At 43.7% G+C, this 19,359-nt stretch overlaps 1 long non-coding RNA gene across 1 annotated transcript; it reads right to left on the reverse strand.

The window, feature by feature from the left end:
- Window positions 1-5,808: 5,808 nt before the first annotated feature.
- Window positions 5,809-9,316, reverse strand: LOC146404898 (uncharacterized). Its single transcript, XR_014842334.1, has 3 exons — window positions 8,281-9,316; window positions 6,518-8,154; window positions 5,809-6,230 (listed from the first exon to the last, which is right to left on the reverse strand). It is a non-coding gene; the product is annotated as an uncharacterized LOC146404898 (long non-coding RNA).
- Between the last annotated feature and the right edge of the window lie 10,043 nt (window positions 9,317-19,359).

A 19,359-nucleotide genomic window follows, 5' to 3' on the forward strand; every position in this document is an offset into this window, starting at 1 on the left:
AACATACACAGTGTTTCTTTCCGAGGTGATAAAAATGTTCTCAAATTAATTATGATAATGGTTGTACAACTCAATGAATACAGTATTAAAAATCACTGACTACCAGGAGTTCTCCTGTGGCTCAGCACGTTAAGGATCCAGCACTGTCACTGCAGCAGCTCAGGTTGCTGCTGTGGTGCCAGTTCGATCCCAGGCCTGGGAACTTTCACATGCCACAGGCGTGGCCAAAAAGGAAAAAAAAAAAAATCACTGACTACCAGATACACGCTGACTTCTTTGTAGAAACAAAGCTGATTCTAAAATCCATAAGGACTTGCAAGGGACCCAAAAGAGAAAACACAATTTTGAAAAAGAACAACAAAGTAGGAGTTCCCATCATGGCTCAGTGTGTTCGATCCCTGGCCTCACTCAGTAGGTTAAGGATCCAGCATCGTCACAAGCTGTGGCATAGGCTGCCAATGTGGCTGGGTTCCCAAGTTGCTGTGGCTGGGGCATAGGCCCCAACCACAGCTCCGATTCTACCCATGGCCTGGGAACTTACATATGCTGCAGACACCGCCCTAAAGAAAGAAAAAAAAAAAAAAAAAGAACAAAGAACAAAGTAGAAGGACCCATACTTCCCGTTTTCAAAACTTACCATAAAGCAACAGTTATTAAGACAGTTTGGTACTAGCATCAGAATAGACATATAGATCAATGAAAGAGAACTGAGAGTTCAGAAATAAACCCATATCTATACAACTACCATATGGCCCAGCAATTGCATTCTTGGGCATTTATCCCAGTGAAATGAAAATTTATGTTCACACAAAACCTGTACATGAATGTTCATCGCAGATTTATTCATATTAGCCAAAAAGTAAGAGGGAAAAAAAAAAGAAACCCACCAAGATTTCCTTCATTGGGTATATCCACACCAAAGAATTCCAAGGACCATAAGGAATACTAAGCAAGAAAAAAGAACTACTGATACATGCAACGACATGGATGAATCTCCACGGAATTATGCTAAATGAAAAAAAGATAATCCCCAAAGGTTACACACTGTATAATTCCATTTAAATAAAACTCTTGAAATGACTGAATTATAGAAATGGAGAATGTATTGGTCACGGCCAGAGGTCAGAGAAGGGAGTGTGAAGCTATGAAAGGACCACATAAGGAATCCTTACAGTAAAGCTGTTCAGGATCTTGGCTGTATCAATATCAATATTCTTGTTGTAATATTGTACTATAGTTTTCCAAGATGTTACCATTGGGAAAAACTGTAAAGGGTACATGGGGTCTTTCTGTATTATTTCTAACAGCTGCATGCAACTCTACGAGTATCTCAAAATATGTCTTAAAAAAAAAGGAGTCCCTAAACTTGGCTGTAAAACAAATCCACATAAACATAGAATATTACTTCCTTCCAAACGGAAGTAAGCAGTAGAGAAACATATATATGAAGAGAGAGAGAGAGAAAATGATTCTAACTTTGTGATTTTAAGTAATTAATGTCTTCATCTGTAATGCATAGATTAACAAATACCATGGCTACTTAATGACCCTCTCAAAAGATACCTATGTAATGCATAAATTCCTAGAACCTGTAAATGTCACTTTAATGGCACACACACTCAAACTTTGTCGATATGATCAAATATTTTGAGATGAGGGGATTATCCTGGACTATCATGGTGAACCCTAAATATAATTACATATATTCTTTTAAAAGGGAAGCAAACAGAGATCTGACCACAGACACAAGAGAAGGCAGGGAGTGATGTTGCCACAAGCCAAGGTCACCTGAAGCTAAAAGAGGCCAGGAGCAGATTCTCCCCTAGAGCCTCCGGAGGTGGCAGAAACTGTACCTACTCAACTCTGTCTCCATCACCAAGTTCATGTTAAGGTATGCACAAATATTCAAGTTAAGCAAATCAACATTTTGGTGTTCAAGCCACTCCTAGTTCCCATCATTCTCCTCCATAACCCCTAAAAGGCAAAATTTTATTTAAAGGTTACACAGGAAAAAATAATCCTAAGAAAGCATTTGTATTACAACAGGAAGCCAGAATTAGTAACAACCACAAACATACTTTCCCTGAGTTACCTAAACTTTTCAATGCGGAAGGAGTCACTGAGTTAAAAACAACCCTTTCACGCAACACCCCCAACTACACAGAGCCTAAGAATGGCTGCCACCACTCACTTCTCTTCCCTTTTCACTGTCTTTATTCCTATTTCTCATTCATCATTTGCTTTGGGACACCACTAGACATCAGCTCCAGAGGGGGTTGACATTCACTTACAAACATAAAATGGAGATGATCTCTTATTTGAAATGGAAAAGTAAGGGTTGCATCAGTTTTCGCCTTATCATCCTTAGAACAACAATCCCCTTCCTATGAGGAAGTAAGCAGTTTTCAGAAACCTCAAATGTGGCAGATAAAGTGGTGAATCTTCTCCAGTCTGCTTTCACTGGTGACTGCCCTCAGACTTCCTTTGCATCTGCCTCTCAGGTCATCCAGTAGGATCCCCTTGTCCCTATGGCCAGTTAGAGGACTAGATGGACTACAGACATGTGATGAACACTGTCAAGCTCCCAAAGGCTTTTTTTGAGCTTGACCTCATTGCTACAGGGAACTCACCAAAGGCTAATCTTAGCTCCATCACTACACTGAAAACCTCGCAGGTGATGGGACTACAGCTCAATGCTCATTAACAGAGAGCAATTGGTATAGATGGGGGGGGGGGTGCACAGTGATGTCTCTAAACAGGGACTACATTTTGTATTAATGAATAAGAGATTTGATCAGAATTTTCTCCCCAAGTTAAACAAAATACAAATCAACTTATTTTCAAAATGTATTTTCTATCTACCAAAACTCAGGTTACACTAAGTCTCAGAACAAGGAACTAATCAATTGGTAGAGGTTGGAACTTAATTTTGTGACCAAATTATAAAACAGCATGAGATGACAGCCTTAATTTCACATCTGTCTTTTGCGAAAGAATTATATGAAAGATATATATATATATTTTTTTTTTTTTTTTTTTGCTTTTTTGGAGTTGCACCCGTGGCATATGGAGGTTCCCAGGCTAGGGGTATAATGGGAGCTACAGCTGCCAGCCTATGCCAGAGCCACAGCAACACAGGACCCGAGCTGCATCTGCAACCTACACCACAGCTCACAGCAATGCCGGATCCCTGGCCCCGCTCAGTGGGTTAAGGTGCAGCCCTAAAAATAAATAAATAAAAAATAAATGAAGTCACATAGTATACAATCTTTCATCTGGCTTCTATTAAGCCCATGAGATCCATCCAGTTGATGTGTGTATCAGCAATCGTTCAGTCTTTTATTGTTTTTGTAATGTTCCCTTTTATAAATAATTTATTCATCCTTTCTACTGCTGATGTACATTTGGATTTTATCTAATTTTTAGTGATTCTAAGTAAAGGTGCTATGAACATTCTTTTATTGGTTCCTCTCCCTGCCCCCCTGCGCCTTTGGTAGACATGTGTATCTATTTCCTTTGGCTATATACCTAAGAATGGAAATAATGAATCAGGTAGGACTAGATACAGCCAGTTTTCCAATATAACTGCACCACTTTACACTCCTACCAAAACATGTGTGAGATCAAGTTTCTCTACATCTTTGCCAGTGGCACTGACAATCTTTTTTAATTTTAGCCATTCCAAAAGGTATATAGTAGTATCTCACTACTATATTGATTACTTTGCATTTCTCCATTGACTGATAATGTTGAACAGCTCTCTCTACATGCATACTGGCCATACAGAGGTCCTCTACTAGAAAGTGCCTATTCAAAACTTTTGTGCATTTTTCTATTCAACTGTCTTTTTCTTAGTAATTTTACACAACATGCATACATTCTGGATACAAGTTCTTGGTCAAACGGATGAATTAGAAATTTCTTCTTCCAGTCTGTATTTTGCCCTTCATTCTCTTAATACTGTCTTTAGATGAAGAGAAGTTCTCAATTTTAATGAAGTGGGAAGTCAAATTTAGCAATCATTGTTACAGTCATTGCTTCAGAGTCTTTTGTGTGTGTGTGTGAGATATATATTTTTTATTTGCTGTTAGCAACAGAGTCTTTTTTAACAAACCTGTGCCTACCCTACTCAGTAGTTCTTTGATTTATGCTTAAGGTTTGAGCAGTTCTTGACCTTGCTCTGAATTCATGAATTCCTGCATCTTTGCAAGGTTTGCAGTTTCACCTTGCATCTGGAATGCATTCAGGTTATGCTGCTGGCGATAGACAACTCTCGTGTTACGAATGATTGATCAGAGATCAGTTTTACAACTAGAAAATTCATTTGTGACTACTTCCATATTATAATGGCTTCTATACAAATACATTAAAAACGGTGTTTTTTAAAAAAGGGAGCCCCCACTATGGAGCAGTAGGTTAAGAATCTGACTGCAGCAGCTCAGGTTGCTGCAGAGGCACAGGTCTGATCCCTGGCCTAGTGCAGGGAGTTAAAGGATCCAGCACTACCACACTGTAGGTCACAGCTATGGCTCAGATTGCATCCCTGGCCAGGAACTTCCATATTCTGCAGGTGCAGCCATTAAATAAACAAATAATTTTTTAATATTTAAAAAGGGGGGAAAAACCTCTGACACCTGTTATTCTAACATTTTATCCCAAACATACCTTAGATGATTCTTCTCACGCCCTCTGAGTGGCTTTCCTCCAGTGGGGTACGTTTACACTAGACTTTGCTGACTTTGACGGTATAATTAAGCATTCAATAGTCTCAGAAATCAGAAACCTAGAAGCTTCAGTTAAGCTTGGTTCTACTGCACCTTATTTGACCCAACAACCTCAGTGCTTACAATTCTCTGGAAACCCAGTAACAAAGAACCCTCTGTCCTATCCTTTTTCCTGAATTAATAATACCTCTCATCTCCAACCATATAGTTACAAAAAAAAAAACACACACACACACACACACACCTTAGTCTTCTCCTTACTTGCTCAGCAGGGGCTCCCCTCCCCCACCCCATTATTCTTCACATCCAGTCAATCTTCCATTCTGCTCCAATGTGTGTGGCAGACTCGGAACTTTGCTCTGTCACAGCTGATGCCCTGGCTCACTCCCTTATCGTCTCTGGTCTGAAGCATGGAAACTGTCCTTAACTGACTGGTCTCTTCCTTACATTCTGTCTGTGACCCTGGCACCACCAAAGTCCCCTCTCCAGAACATAAAGTTGATCACGTTACTCATCTGATTAAGATCCTTGCACAGGTCTCCCTGCCCTGAGGATAGTCACTCTCTTAGCTAAGAATTCACAATCTGGCCCTAACCTTTCCCGGATTCTCTCCCAACAACTCCTACAAAACTCTGGTCTGAATCCTAGGCACCCAAACCCTCTCGTTCACCCTAATTCTGCACAGTGTCCTCCTCTGGCTAGAAGCCCTTTCTCGCTTTATTCTGCAATCAGGTCCCTTCCTTTCTTGCACAGGACCACCCCTGCAGAAGCAACTGTGTGTTCCCGCAGCTCTCTGTACCCACCACAACAATAGCTGAGTCTTTACCACCTGCATTAGTGAACCACTTACTTGTTTTTCTCATTCACAAGTCTACAAACTTCTGGACCTGGGGTTTCTCCCCCAGTCTCCTCAAGGATAAGATCAGGAATTAATCTTTACACCCAAAGGACTTGGCAGGGCAACTGCACAATCAATGAAAGAATGAATGTTCCAGCCACTTTTATTTATGTCATTTTTTTCTATCAATAGACTAGAAAAATCAGTACTACATGTCCAAAGCAGTGAACCTAACACAAATTTTCGTTTATTTTATTGTATTGTATTATATTTATTTTTTGTCTTTTTAGAGCCACACTGGCAGCATATGGAGGTTCCCAGGCTAGGGATCGAATCAGAGATGTAGCCACCTGCCTACGCCACAGCAACATGGGATCCAAAGCGTACCTGCAACCTACACCACAGTTCACAGCAATGCCAGATCCTTAACCCACTGAGCCAGGCCAGGGATCAAACCCGCATCCTCATGGATGCTAGTCGGTTCATTAACCACTAAGCCATGACGGGAACTCCCAAACTTTCGTTTAAGGGTCACCTAGCAAATCATTATTTTAAAGAGTTTCCTAAAAACTAAAGTAAAAACCTTCCTCAATTATTGATCTGTGCTTCCTGTTAGAAATTAGAAACAACTCTTGTTTTGAAAAACTTTTAAAAATAACGGGCATCATCTGGAGTTCCCGTCGTGGCGCAGTGGTTGACGAATCCGACTAGGAACCATGAGGTTGCGGGTTCGGTCCCTGCCCTTGCTCAGTGGGTTAAGGATCCGGCGTTGCCGTGAGCTGTGGTGTAGGTCGCAGACTCGGCTCGGATCCCGCGTTGCTGTGGCTCTGGCGTAGGCCGGTGGCTGCAGCTCCGGTTGGACCCCTAGCCTGGGAACCTCCATATGCCGCGAGAGCGGCCCAAGAAATAGCAAAAAGACAAAAAAAATTAAAAAAAAAAAAAATAAATAACGGGCATCAAAGGTAAAATGAATATATCACTTAACCAAAGTAACTAGTTATCACCATATAAATCACTACTGGATGCCAATGGAATGAATCTTAGCTATTATCTACACAACTAAAAGACCACAAAATGACTTCATTGAAAAGTCTGTCCATATATATCCCGTTAACACATAAGACACCTGTGTGATACAGGAAGATGGCATGCAGGATGGTTAAGAACAGAGACTGGCATCATAATGCAAGCTGTGCACTTTGGAGCAAATAACTTAAAACTTCAATATGCCTCAGTTTCCTCATCTGTCAAACAAAAATGATAAAGCACTCACTTCACTACATGGCTGGGAGAATGAGACCATATAAGGCTCCTGGAACACTGCCTGAGGAGTAAATGTATAGTAATAAAAGTCAACTGTTATCAAAGGGCTTTTAACTTTTTCAAGCCCTTTTACAAATTCATCTTTTTTTTTTTTCTCACAACAGCACAGTGAGACTGTTTGGAGAAAAAGCTCTTAGTCTATTTCAGAGATAAGGTACTGACAAAAGAAATAATATCACTTCCCAAAAAGAGTTTAAGTGGCAGAGTAGGAGCTAGAAACCACACCCATCCCCAGACTAAACTGACCAAATCTTCAAGGATGCTATGTGCAAAAAAGAAAGACTCTTTTCAGTTTTCCTCATTGTTTAACCGTGGTCATCAGCAACAGCCACACTAAGCACCTCTAGGAAGAGATGAACCACTATTTGCTCAAATTAAAAGGCAGGAGAAGCCTCACTTTCACAGTGCCTGACCCACAGCAGGCCCTCCATAGACAACTACTGATGACTGAAACACAAATGCCACTATGCTTTCTCAATAACAGAACAAGGCTTGCTACGAAATCAAGACTGCTACCAAAAATAAAAGTCACTTAAGGAGTTCCCACTGTGGTGCAACAGGATTGGTGGTGTCTGTGGCGCAGTGGGATTCAGGTTCCATCCCCTGTGCAGCACAGTAGGTTAAAGGATTCAGCGATGCCGCTGAGGTGTAGGTTGCAACTGGCTTGGAACTGATCCCTGGCCTGGGAACTCCATATGCCGCAGGGCAGTCAAAAAAAAGGAAAAAAACAGAGTCACTTAGTATACTTATCTGTCACATCAAAGTACAATGTGGCAATAAAAACTTTTTTTAACGAAAGGGGAAAAGTCCAGGATGAAACCTTATCTGAGTGGACAGCTAAGAATGATAAATGCAGATATGAGACTGAGATCAGCTCTTAGAAGATGCCTGGGTGGCATTAATTAATTGGGGGCACTACTAACACTTAGTACTGGTTTACACTTCCTTTTCAGGAGAGAAACACCTCAGGAAGTGGCAAACAAAGAGACAAGAGGCTCTTTTAGGTGTAAAAACTGACTTTTTGCTGATGTTGGTACTTGGCATATAAGTGACCAATAAAAGACTCCTCGATGTATAAAATAAATAAAAATAAACAGGAGTAAAGGGAAAAAAATTCTAAAACAAATCATTTCTTTTACTCTCAAAAACATAAGTGCACAAAAAGGACTTACATCAAAACAGGTTTTTTGTTGTTGTTTTTTTTTAATTTTATGGCCACACCCAAGGCATATGGAAGTTCCCAGGCCAGTGATTGAATCCAAGCCACAGCTGCGACCTACACCACAGCTGTGGCAACCCTGAATCATTTAACCCACTGCCAGCAGGCTAGGGACGGAATACACACCTCCACAGCTACTGGAGCCGCAGCAGTCGCCCAGGGTAGGAACTCCAAGCCAGTTTTTTGAAAACTAACCCAACTAGTTATGTTTCATGACATATCCTTGCCCAAATAAGTCACTGACGTGAGTGGACAATATTTCATCTCTATAAGACCTTCACCAATACTTATCTTCATTATATCCCTAGGCTTAAACCGAATGTCAATGCTCAGTCTTACATGCAGCCCCGTGCACAGAGAATACAATTAATGAACTTCGAAGGCAGAGGCAATGCTCCAGAGGAACCACTCTAACCAAAGACGGTTCAAGAAAGCAAAATGTCTCCCCGACACCTAAGCACCCTATTTCCTCTTTTCAAATGGACAAGGCGGAGCTAAGACACACCTTAAATATGAGGTGACATCAGCCCCAGGCTAGGGCCTACCGTTCCTTTCGTGGTACTGCCACTCTGGCACCTACAGGCAGGCATGTGGGGCCAGGAGGACACACAGGTAAGACAGCTCCAGCCCGTGCCCTCGACAGCTCAAGTCCAATCTCCGCACGTGGCGGCCCACTGGGACCTTTAGCGCATCTGATTTGATGGTGGCAGAGCTTAGACTGTGTACGGTGCTGATCCTAGGCCCGCCCAGGTCAGGAGCACAAAGGTCTTTGTGCCCTTCGGTAAACACCGACCAGATACCTGGCCCTCCTCCTCCCGCGGCCACGTCCGGCCGAAGAGGCCCCGAGGGCCCCGACGCCTCAGGTAGCCCCCGGGAGTCGCTTCCCCGAGCCTCCTCTCACCTGACCCAGCGGTGCCGCCATCCGCGTCGGGACGCCAATTCCCAGTCAAGTGACTGTTACCTGGGCCGCAGCCGGGAGAGGCCCGCGGCTGGGGGTTAAGAGTCCGTGGGGCAGCTCCCCCTCCGCCAACCCCGGGATTCCCCGGCCGCCGCCGCCATTTTCCCCCGCGCCGTAACCTCCCCCTGGCGCTTCTCTAGCCTCCCACCTGTAGCCAGTAGAGGACAACCGTGACGACGTAGGCAGCGCGTGGGCGAGCTGGAGAGCCCGTGAGGGTCACAACCTCCTTGCTGAACCCGCCGCTAATTCATCCCGAAGCGGGAGGCGTCCGGACCGTCGCCCTAGTAATGCGTCCAGGCAGGCTCCATCCCGATTGGCTGCGAGCTCAGTTACGCAGCGGCGTCCCCGGCTGCGTGGGAAGCCCGGTCCCCCGAGCCCCGCCCCTGCTCCCCTGCCAGGGGCTCCCCAAGAGCCACAGACCTCTAGGGCTCCCTTAAAGGGGCCATGCTCATTTCTCACTCCAGCGTTTAGGAAAGGAGGGATCCAGAGAGTGAGAGGGTATGTAGGCGAGAAACAATAGAAATAGGAAATATAACCAGGGCGTTGTCCCAAGGAACCCAATGGTATAACTCCTGGAGTTTCGGAGTAAAAATAAAATAGAGATCTGGAGAGTTTAATTTACAAACTGAGTTTGGTTTCCACTGAGGAGGGGAAAAAGTGCACAACCTGAAAATTGAGAATTGTTTTATTCTGTGGACAGAGTAAAGACTTAAGCCCAAGAGACAGCCTCTCAGCTCTGAGGCACTGTTCCAAAGAGTTAAAGAGAGGAAGCAGGATATTTAGGAGCTTTTGCAGCAAAACCCGGGTAGTGGGAACATTGTAAAATTACTCTTAATTGAAGAAAAAACAGACATCTCAAATTAATGAAGTTAGCACTCCTTTATATATGGGAAGGCAAGTGCGTCTGGGCTCATTGAAATCATTCCTTTGATAAGCACCTGAACGGTCTAGTGCTAGTATCCTATTTTTCCGCATCCTGAATGGTGCCGGGGAAGTTGTAGCTGCTTTAGCTGATGGCTTATTGGCTGCAATACTCTTTGTTTATTGGCATTGCAGGTGCAATCCTTTGTCCATGAAGCCTAAATTACCGGGCAAATCTGTAGGAGAACTAGTTCTAGAACTCAGGTTCCTGACTTGCAGCACAAAGCTCTACTACCTAGCACCTAGCACACAGCGTTTCTCCAGTCCTAGAGAAACTTTCTGTCTTCTGAGCATCCACAGCACTTTCATCATAACCCTCATAAAGGGCATTCACCACTTTCTATCATGGAAAGAAAGATTCTAACCTACTAGATCCTAAAGCTCCATAATGGTGGAGGCTGTGGTTAAACCTCTTTTCATTTCCTACACAATGCCTTCCTCCTGCTAGGTTTCAACAAAGATTCACTGAATGAAAATCCTAAAAATAATAAACATAGCCACACATCACACACATAGCTGCTCATCAGTCATTTATATATGCTTATGTATTTTACTCATTTATTCAGCAAAGTTAAAAAGAGGATGAATTTTTTTCCAAAGTGCAAGATTCCTGTCCTCACAAAAGCTGTAATGCAATAATAATGAACTTCTAGGTTTTGGATACATAGCTTCAATATAGCTAAATTATACCCCAGAATTCTCGTTGCACCAAAAGTTGCTGTGTTCTTTTCTAAATCAGCTTCGCAGCCTCTCCAATTTTGTTCACACATGTTGAAATATTTAAAATATGCTGAAATGATGTTAGATAAAAAGATAACAGGGAAACGTCAATACAAAAACCAACTCTGTCAATTACCCATGACCTTATCTTTAAAATAATCTCTAAAATCTTTTCTTTTCCCCCACTCCTATAAGTTTATAAATTTCTTGATGTCAGAGTCCAAGTGAAGGCACACTGGAGATGGGATTTGAAAGGAGGGATTATGTAAGAGTTTATCTCTGCGTCTCCTAGAACAAAGCCTGCCCACAAAGGAAGAGAACGCTATAGATCTGAATACAGCAGAAGTTGAATAAAGAACAGTTAACCAACTTGATGAATCATGATGGTTTCTTCTCTATTTTGCCTTCTAGCCTTAGGCATTTTTTTTTCTTCCTGAAGGGAAGGGTTCAAAACTGTGGAGTCTGAAGTTATTAGCTCTTTTTCACCCAAAATACTTCTGACACCCACCGCATGTGTGGGGTTTCCATAGCAAGCCATTCTCTAGGTCTCTGTGGACACCAACTGGGTGTCCTTCAACATAATTCAGTGTTGACACCTAACTACTTGGAATTGGTACAACATACATTAAGGGCTTAGTTCCATAAAACTGCTGCCCACTTCACGCCTTGGGTACTTCTAGCAAACCTACTGCAAGTCGGAGCTTTCCATGATTCCCTGCCCAGGGTCTAATTTACTAGAACAGATCACAGAACTCAGGAGAATGCTTATTATGAAGGATACATTTCAGGAACAGTCAAAGGGAAGAGATGCATAGGACAAGGTATGCATTGGGAAGAGGAAATAGGAGCTCTCGTATGCCTCTGGGCTTATCACTCTCATATGCCTCTGGGCTTATCACTCTCATATGCCTCTGGGCTTATCACTCTCCCAGCTTTGCAATGTTTACACCAGCTCAGAAGCTCTCAGAATCCTGTGGTTTAGGATTTTATATGGAGATTTCATTACCTAGGCATGAATGATTAAGTCATTGATCATGGGTAAAAAACTCAACCCCTCTTCCTGGAGGTTGAAGTGTAGAGTTGAATTCTAATCTCAGGGCTGGTTCCCTTGGGCAACCAGCCTCCACCCTTCCAGAGCAGAGTTAACTCATTAGCAGAAACTCGCATTCAAACTGGCTTGTTTTAGGAGTTCCCATTGTGGCTTAGCGGGTTAAGAACCTGCCTGTACCCATTAGAATGCTGGTTCGATCCCTGGCCTTGCTCAGTGGGTGAGAGATCCTGTGCTTCTGTGGGTTGTGGTATAAATCACAGACTCGGCTTAGATCTGGCATTTCTGTGGCTGCGGCGCAGGCAAACAGCTGCAGCTCCGATTCAACACCTATCCTGGGAGCTTCCATATGCTGCAGGTGAGGCCCTAAAAAGACAAAAAAACAAAACAAAAAACACCCAAAAGAGGCTTGTTATAAATAACCAAAGACTCTCTTATGCTCCTTCGCTCAACAAAATATTACAAGGATTTTAGTACTTCATTGCCCTTTTTATACCTAACTCTTCTACCAAGCTGTGTTGAATGTTCTCTGGGGCTCACTAGCATGTGATACAAAGATTCTCACAATTTGTGCTCAGTTCCTTAGGTCTCTGCCCCCAGGTTTTCTTGTCTCTAGTCTTCCAAACTTGCTCCTCCCAGGCTCCCTGACCAGCCAGCTAAGCCATTTGCCACTGCCAGTGTCCATGTATATCCTTCTCTTGAGCCCCTTGTCTCCCATACAAAGTGTTCCTGGATCACCAGTAATTCAGGCCCAAACTCCGCCCAATGGGAGGATTACTTTCACACTGAGTAGGTCTGCAGTGATGCAGCCATCCATTTTCCCCTTGTATCCACAGACCAAACCTATCAATCTTCAACCAAGCTCAGGTTTTTCCTCCTTCATCAGCTAGTCCAGAGAACTCTCCACAGACTAAGGAAGAGGTGTGGGTGCCACAGTGGTGGGAGAAGTGGTGATCTGAGCCATCTGTCCTTGCAGCATATGCGTGTCCTCTGGGCCTGTTCAAATTCATTCCTACTGTACCACTTCCATTTGAAAAGATTGTTGCCAGGCCAGATTTAAGAGGAGATAGGTCTGGAGTTCCCTTTGAGGCTCAGCAATTAATGAACCCAACTAGGATCCATGAGGATGCCAATTCAATCCCTGGCCTCGATCGGTGGCTTAAGGGTCTGGTGTTAGCGTGAGCTGTGGTGTAGGTCACAGATGCAGCTCAGACCCTGAGTTGCTGTGACTGTAGTGTAGGCCGGCAGCTGTAGCTCCAATTTGACCCCTAGCCTGGGAACTTCCATATGCTGTGGGTGCGGCCCTAAAAAACAAAAATAAAAAGAGGAGGTGGGTCTGATATTACCTAGTTCATGACGGGCAATTTGGGTTGCATGGTCGCTTGATTCCCCATGAAATAGTCAGCTTTATTTTTTTTTATGGCTACACCTGCAGCATATGAAAGTTCCTGTGCCAGGGATCAAATCTAAGCTGCAGCTGTACCATAGCTTCGGCAATACCAGATCTTCAATCTGCTGCACCTTAGCAGGAACTCTGCCAGGAGATGCATTTCAAATGTGTATGTTTCTCTCTCATAGCTCGCGTGGCCATTCTCCAGAACCATACTGGGCTGCACTGTGATTCTTCTTTTGGGTCTTGCTGGAGACTCACTTGGCCTTTTTTCTATCACAGATACTCTAGTATCATAAGGTGTGTCAGGTGATACAGCCCAAATGGCAGGATGGCTTGCACTGAGGCTGGACTTCCTACAGAGTCCTTTATGGATCTGAGCCCTTCTTAAAACTAGCTACCTTCCACCTCAACCTGGAGAGATCTACCAAGTATTATGCTTCTTTCCTAGTGACAGCAGACGCAAAGGTCTGTAAGTTGTCCTTTAACTTTGGAGGAAGTGCCCTGGCATGTCCTAGATCATTGGACCACTTCACTGTCCACATAAGAGCTGTGCTTTAGATAACAGTATTGTGCCACGGGCATTTTCTTACTTTTGATATATATTCTAGGCTTATGTAAGATGTCAACATAAGAGCAAACTGGTTAAAAAGTACGCAGAAAATCTCAGTTTTCTTCTTGCATCTCTCCTGTCGATCTAAAATTATCACAAAATGTTTAAAGTAATAATTGTCATTTAAATTTTTCATCAGTGGAGTTCCCATTGTGGCTCAGCAGTAACAAACTCGACTAGTATCCAGGAAGTTGTGGGTTCAATCCCTGGCCTCGCTCAGTGGGTTAAGGACCTGTGGTTGCTGTGAGCTGCGTGCAATCTAGGTTGCAGCCGCAGCTCAGATCTGGCGTTGCTGTGGCTGTGGTGTAGGCAGGCAGCTGCAGCTCCCATTTCACCCCTAGCCTCGGAACTTCCATATGCCACAAGGTGCAGCCCTAAATTTTAAAATTAATTAAAGAAAATTTTCATCAGGGTAGCAGGCTTGTGAATTTTTATGGGGTTTACCCACCCTCTGGAAAGTATGTGTCCCATCAGGACATCCAGATTACTTGCATTTCTTGCTCATCAGATCCAGGTAACATGATATTTCACTATGACAAACAAATGTGATGTTCTGTGGAATGGCCAGATGGTCTAGGTCCCTTTGGAATACATTATGACAGAAAACAGGAAAATAAACAGAGTCCTGGAGCAAGATGATAAACCTATAATGTTTTCTGTCCCATCTGAATGTTATTTCCCTCTGGATGTGATAGTGTTTGGGTTTACTATCTTGGCTGGGGCAAGAGTGAGGCAGTTCCAGGGGTTTCACTTGGCTCTTCCTACTGTAATAGCTTTTACTCTATAGGCAGGCTTCTGTCCACTGCTAAGTATATCCACTCCAGTCATTCACTTGGGAATCAAGGAAATGACCACTAGGTGTGTAAGAGAAGCCAATGGACTCACTTTGAGACAGACCTGGGTGGAGATTCCATTTATTATCTGAATCTAATGTGCCCCTCCTCTAACAGGAGAGCCTGATGATGCTGTGGACACCTGGGTATCCCCATCAACTTAGACCCTATATCCAACATCCCTTAAAATATCAGATTATCCCCTTTTCTGCCATCTATGGTTATCTAAGGAAATAACCATAAATCATTTTGGAGGACTAAAGAAACTATATTCTTGCCCTGGTGTTCCAGCTTCTTCCTCATAGACACCCAGTCTCCCCTCTGGTCCATGCATTCTAAGTCTGAGAACAGGCTCAGGTTTTTAAACGGGGCAAGTTATTGCGACTTTTCATTGGACTGATGTTGACCTCGGCCTTCTCCTATATTTTCTTAATCTCTTCTTATTAGGTATTAAGCAGTACCCTTTCTGGATGCCCATGTATCTTGTCCCTAGAAATACTGTGTTCTACTAGACATTGTCTGGACTTCCCGTGTGGATCACAGAGTAACGACTAGACATTGCCATAGGTCAGATCAGTCCCCCGGCGGCTGCTTCAGCCTTACTACCCATTATGGTAATTAGGTCACCATGGCTTCTCATGGTTGTCACTCCTATTCTAGGATCCTGTCATCTCCATTGCTGCTAGAAGATCCTGTTCTGTAACAGCATGAGCCCTGGTCTGCAGAGGACAAACACCACTGGGCTTCTCAATGTTGCTGATGCCCCTTATGGAGCATTTGCTATCCCCTTAATAGTCGTTGAGGAAGACTTAAGAACATAGCTGAGAGTTTTCTGGCCTTGTTTGGTCCATGCATTTTAGCATGACTTACTTCTTGGAGCTTCTTCTTCTTCTTCTTTTTTTTTTTAAGGGCTGCACCTGCAGCATATGGAGGTTCCCAGGCTAGGGGGCAAATCAGAGCTGTAGCTGCTGGCCTACACCACAGCCACAGCAACACAGAATCCAAGCCGATTCTGTGAACTACACCACAGGTTACAGCAACGCAGGATCCTTATCCCACTGAGCAAGGCCAGGGATCGAACGGGCATCCTCATGGATACCCATCAGGTTTGTTAACCACTGAGCCATGACGGGAACTCCCTCTTGGAGTTTCTTGATGCCTACGTCCACATTCTTCCATGATGGTTCTGGCATCTCTGTTTTATTTACTGTCATCATTTCTTTTCCCTGCTTCCAAGAACCTTGCTAGCAGTTTATTAGAACTAGGTCCCAAAGCTCTTACCATGTTATTAAATGCTATGCCTCGGGGATGTGCCTCTTACTGGCAAATTTCCTAAACCAGCTTTATATTCTCGGCCCCCTTAATCTAATACCTCAGGATCTGCACATAGACAGACTCTCTCTGCTTTGAGTCAGGTCCTGCAGCCTGTGGCATACAATCCTTTCTCTCTATATAACTCTAGAACTTCCTCGGTCAGGTCAGGGTGTGATTTGACCCATTTTAAGTAAGGGTTACCTCTTTCTTCCAACATGTGAAACTGAGCAGGACTTTGGGGGGGCTCCTGGACACAGCTACATGTAATAATATCTTTGAGCTCTTCTGCAGAACTAAAACCCCCAACAAATGGAAGATGTCAACTACTTGATGAGGTAGTCTTCATTCCAGAGAGTTGATAACCTGGGGCCCCATCAGGGGACCACCTGAGGCCAGATTAAAGGAATACAAGCCCTGTACATGCTCTGATCCTCATCATCAATCCCGCCCTTGAATCACTGTTATAAAAACAACTCACCAAATCCTCCTGGGTGAGACAGACAGTTTTTGAAAACATGAGCCCACTGTGTCCCCTTCAGCCTGGCAAAGGAATAAAGCTATTCTTTTTTCCTTCACTCAAAACTGTCTCCAAGATTCAGTTTGGTGTCTGTGTACAGAGGTCGGGTTTGGCCACACAAAGAGACCCACTTCTGCAGGCCTAGATGGTTCAGGAAATCTGAAGACTCAAGGTTCTCAAGCGCAACTACTCAGCTATCCCAACTCTAAGTCTCAAGGGGTTTTTTTTGTTTGTTTTTTTCAGTTTCGTTGAGATGTAATTGACATAGAACTTTGCGTAAGTTTAAGGTGTGCGATGTGATGGTTTCATATACATATAGATTACAAAATGATGACCACAAGAAAGTCAATTAACATTTAAAAAAATTTTTATTTATTTATTTATTTAGTCTTCTGTCTCTTTAGGGAGCACATGGAGGCTCCCAGACTAGGGGTCTAATTGGAGCTACAGCTGCTGGCCTACACCATAGCCACAGCAACGCAGGATCCGAGCCGTGTCTGCGACCTACATCACAGCTCATGGCAATGCCAGATCCTTAACCCACTGAGTGAGGCCAGGGATCGAACCCTCCACCTCATGGTTCCTAGTTGGATTCATTTCTGCTGAGCCATGATGGGAACTCCTATTTATTTATTTTTATTTTTATTTTTTGCTTTTTAGGGATGCACCTGCAACATATGGAGGTTCCCAGGCTAGGGGTCCAATTGGAGCTACAGCTACCAGCCTACACCACAGCCACAGCAACGCTGGATCCTTAACCCACTGAGCGAGGCCAGGGATTGAACCTGCAACCTCATGATTCCTAGTCGGATTCATTTCCACTGCACCACGATGGGAACTCCGACACTTCTATCTTACTTTTCTGTATGTGTGGTAAGAATTTTACAAATCTACTCTCTTAGCAACTTCCAGTGCACAGTACAGTATTGTTAACTATAGTCACCCACCTGTTTGTTAGATCCCCAGAACTTACTTTTAACTGGAAGTTTGTACCCTTCACCAGTTTTCCCCACTCCACTCCTCTCCCAACCTCTGGCAACCACCAATAAAATCTCTGTTTTTATAAATGCAGTGATTTTAGAGTCCACATATAAGTGAGATCATGCAATATTTGTCTTTGTCTGCCTTGATTATTTTACTTAGCATAATGCCTTCATCTCTGTTGTTGCAAATGGCAGAATTTCCTTCTTTTTATGGATCGATGCTATTCCGTCATACACATAGATGATGTTTTCTTTATACATTCATCTCTTAGTCGGCACTTGGGTGGTTTCCATTGTTTTGGCTGTTGTAAATAATGCTGCAATGAACATGGGGATACAGATATGATCTTTGGGATGCTGACTCATTTCCCTTGGATATATACCCAGAAGTGGAATTGCTGGATCTTATGGTAGTTCCGTCTTTCATCTTTTGAGGAATCCCCATGCTGTTTTCCCGTAATGACTACATCAGTTTACATTCCCACCAACAGTGCACCAGGGTGCCCTTTTCTTCCCAACTCGGCCAGCGCTAGCTATCTATTGTCTTATTGGGGTTCTGCTTCTTCCCTACCAAGGCCCTGACCTTGACCCTGGTGATTTACCTAAGCTGAGAATTCAGCCTTCTCTGATGTTCTGCCACTCTCACAGCTAAGCCTTGAGTCTGATCTTTGGTTCTGGCTCTCCTCTGGCTGCAGACGATGAGACTCTCTTTAAACACTGCTGAAGAAGCCTTTGGACTCCCACACATTACTTGCTTAGCAATAGTCCCTCAATTTCACAATCCTTATGGATACTAATTTGCCCCATCGCTCTCAAACCCCAGAGACATTGCACCAGCTAATACATCCTCTATCACCTGCATCCCTTCCTGGCTCACCAGAAGTAAACTTCCACACCACAGGATTGGTGTGGATTGTTGTCAGGAACAATCAATCTTCTGCCTACAACTGGTGAAGGGTGCATCCTCACGCCATCCTACCATCAAATGATTTATCTTCAGAATCCCATGTTTAGAGTCTGTTTCCTAGAACCAGCTCCCTTAAGGAGGCTTCTAAGAAGCAGCACCTAAGCAAGGACCGTTGTGGAGATCACCCTTTGAAGCAGTGCTCTCAAGAGAAGGAGAGTAATAAAAGCAGGTTACAGAGCAGGAGAGAAAAATTAAGAAAGGCTATCGTCTCAGCTAGAGATTGGCTTTAGCCTGACCTCACAGATGCTCTGGAGCATGAATTATACCACCGGGTTAGTCAACCTTGAGACAAGGGGTCCAGCCTCTTACTTTCCTATATTAGTCAGTTACTGACTGCAGTGCTGCCTGGGGGTGAGGGTGCATAACCAGCTGGGTAAGGCTGCTCGCATTTGGCTGAGGGGAATCCTTGCAGAAAGGAGGAAGCTGTGAGCCCTCAGCTGCCGTATTCACGGCAGCTGGGCGATGAGTGTCTCATCTGAGTGGGGTACCAACAGCAGCCATGGTAGACACAACATAAAGATTAAGTAAATGTTAGCTTTTTAAAAGAGTGCATAGATGATCATACATGCCTAGAAGATCTGGGAAGGCTATGCAGGAAGACATTGCTATCATCACCTCTGGGAAGAGAAACTGGACACCAGTAAACTGATATGTCAGCAAAGTCCCTTTCATACTGAACGCATTTCAGCCAGATGTACATATCAGCATATTAATTTGAAGGAGGAAAAACTTAAAAGCTCCTTTTGAAACCAAAACACCTCTGGCTCGAACCTAGCCAAAACCCAAACTGGGATTTGAACCCATGGTTTTTTAATTAGAATCACTCACCTAGTGTCTGGACTTACTCAGGCTCAGGTTCTTTGTGTCTCCGCACAGAAGGAATTCAGCGAGAGACAAAGTGATAGAAAAGAAATAGATTTATTAAGCTAGGATGCTTGTGAGCGATGCAAGTGGGCAGGCAAGGAGGTTCTGCCCCTAGAATTAGGTGGGC

This window comes from Sus scrofa, chromosome 3 (assembly GCF_054392235.1).
Source record: "Sus scrofa isolate SSC_HxYL_T2T_F1_AM1 chromosome 3, Sscrofa_HxYL_maternal_Yorkshire_Landrace_v2.0, whole genome shotgun sequence".
NCBI classification, from domain to species: Eukaryota; Metazoa; Chordata; class Mammalia; order Artiodactyla; family Suidae; genus Sus; species Sus scrofa.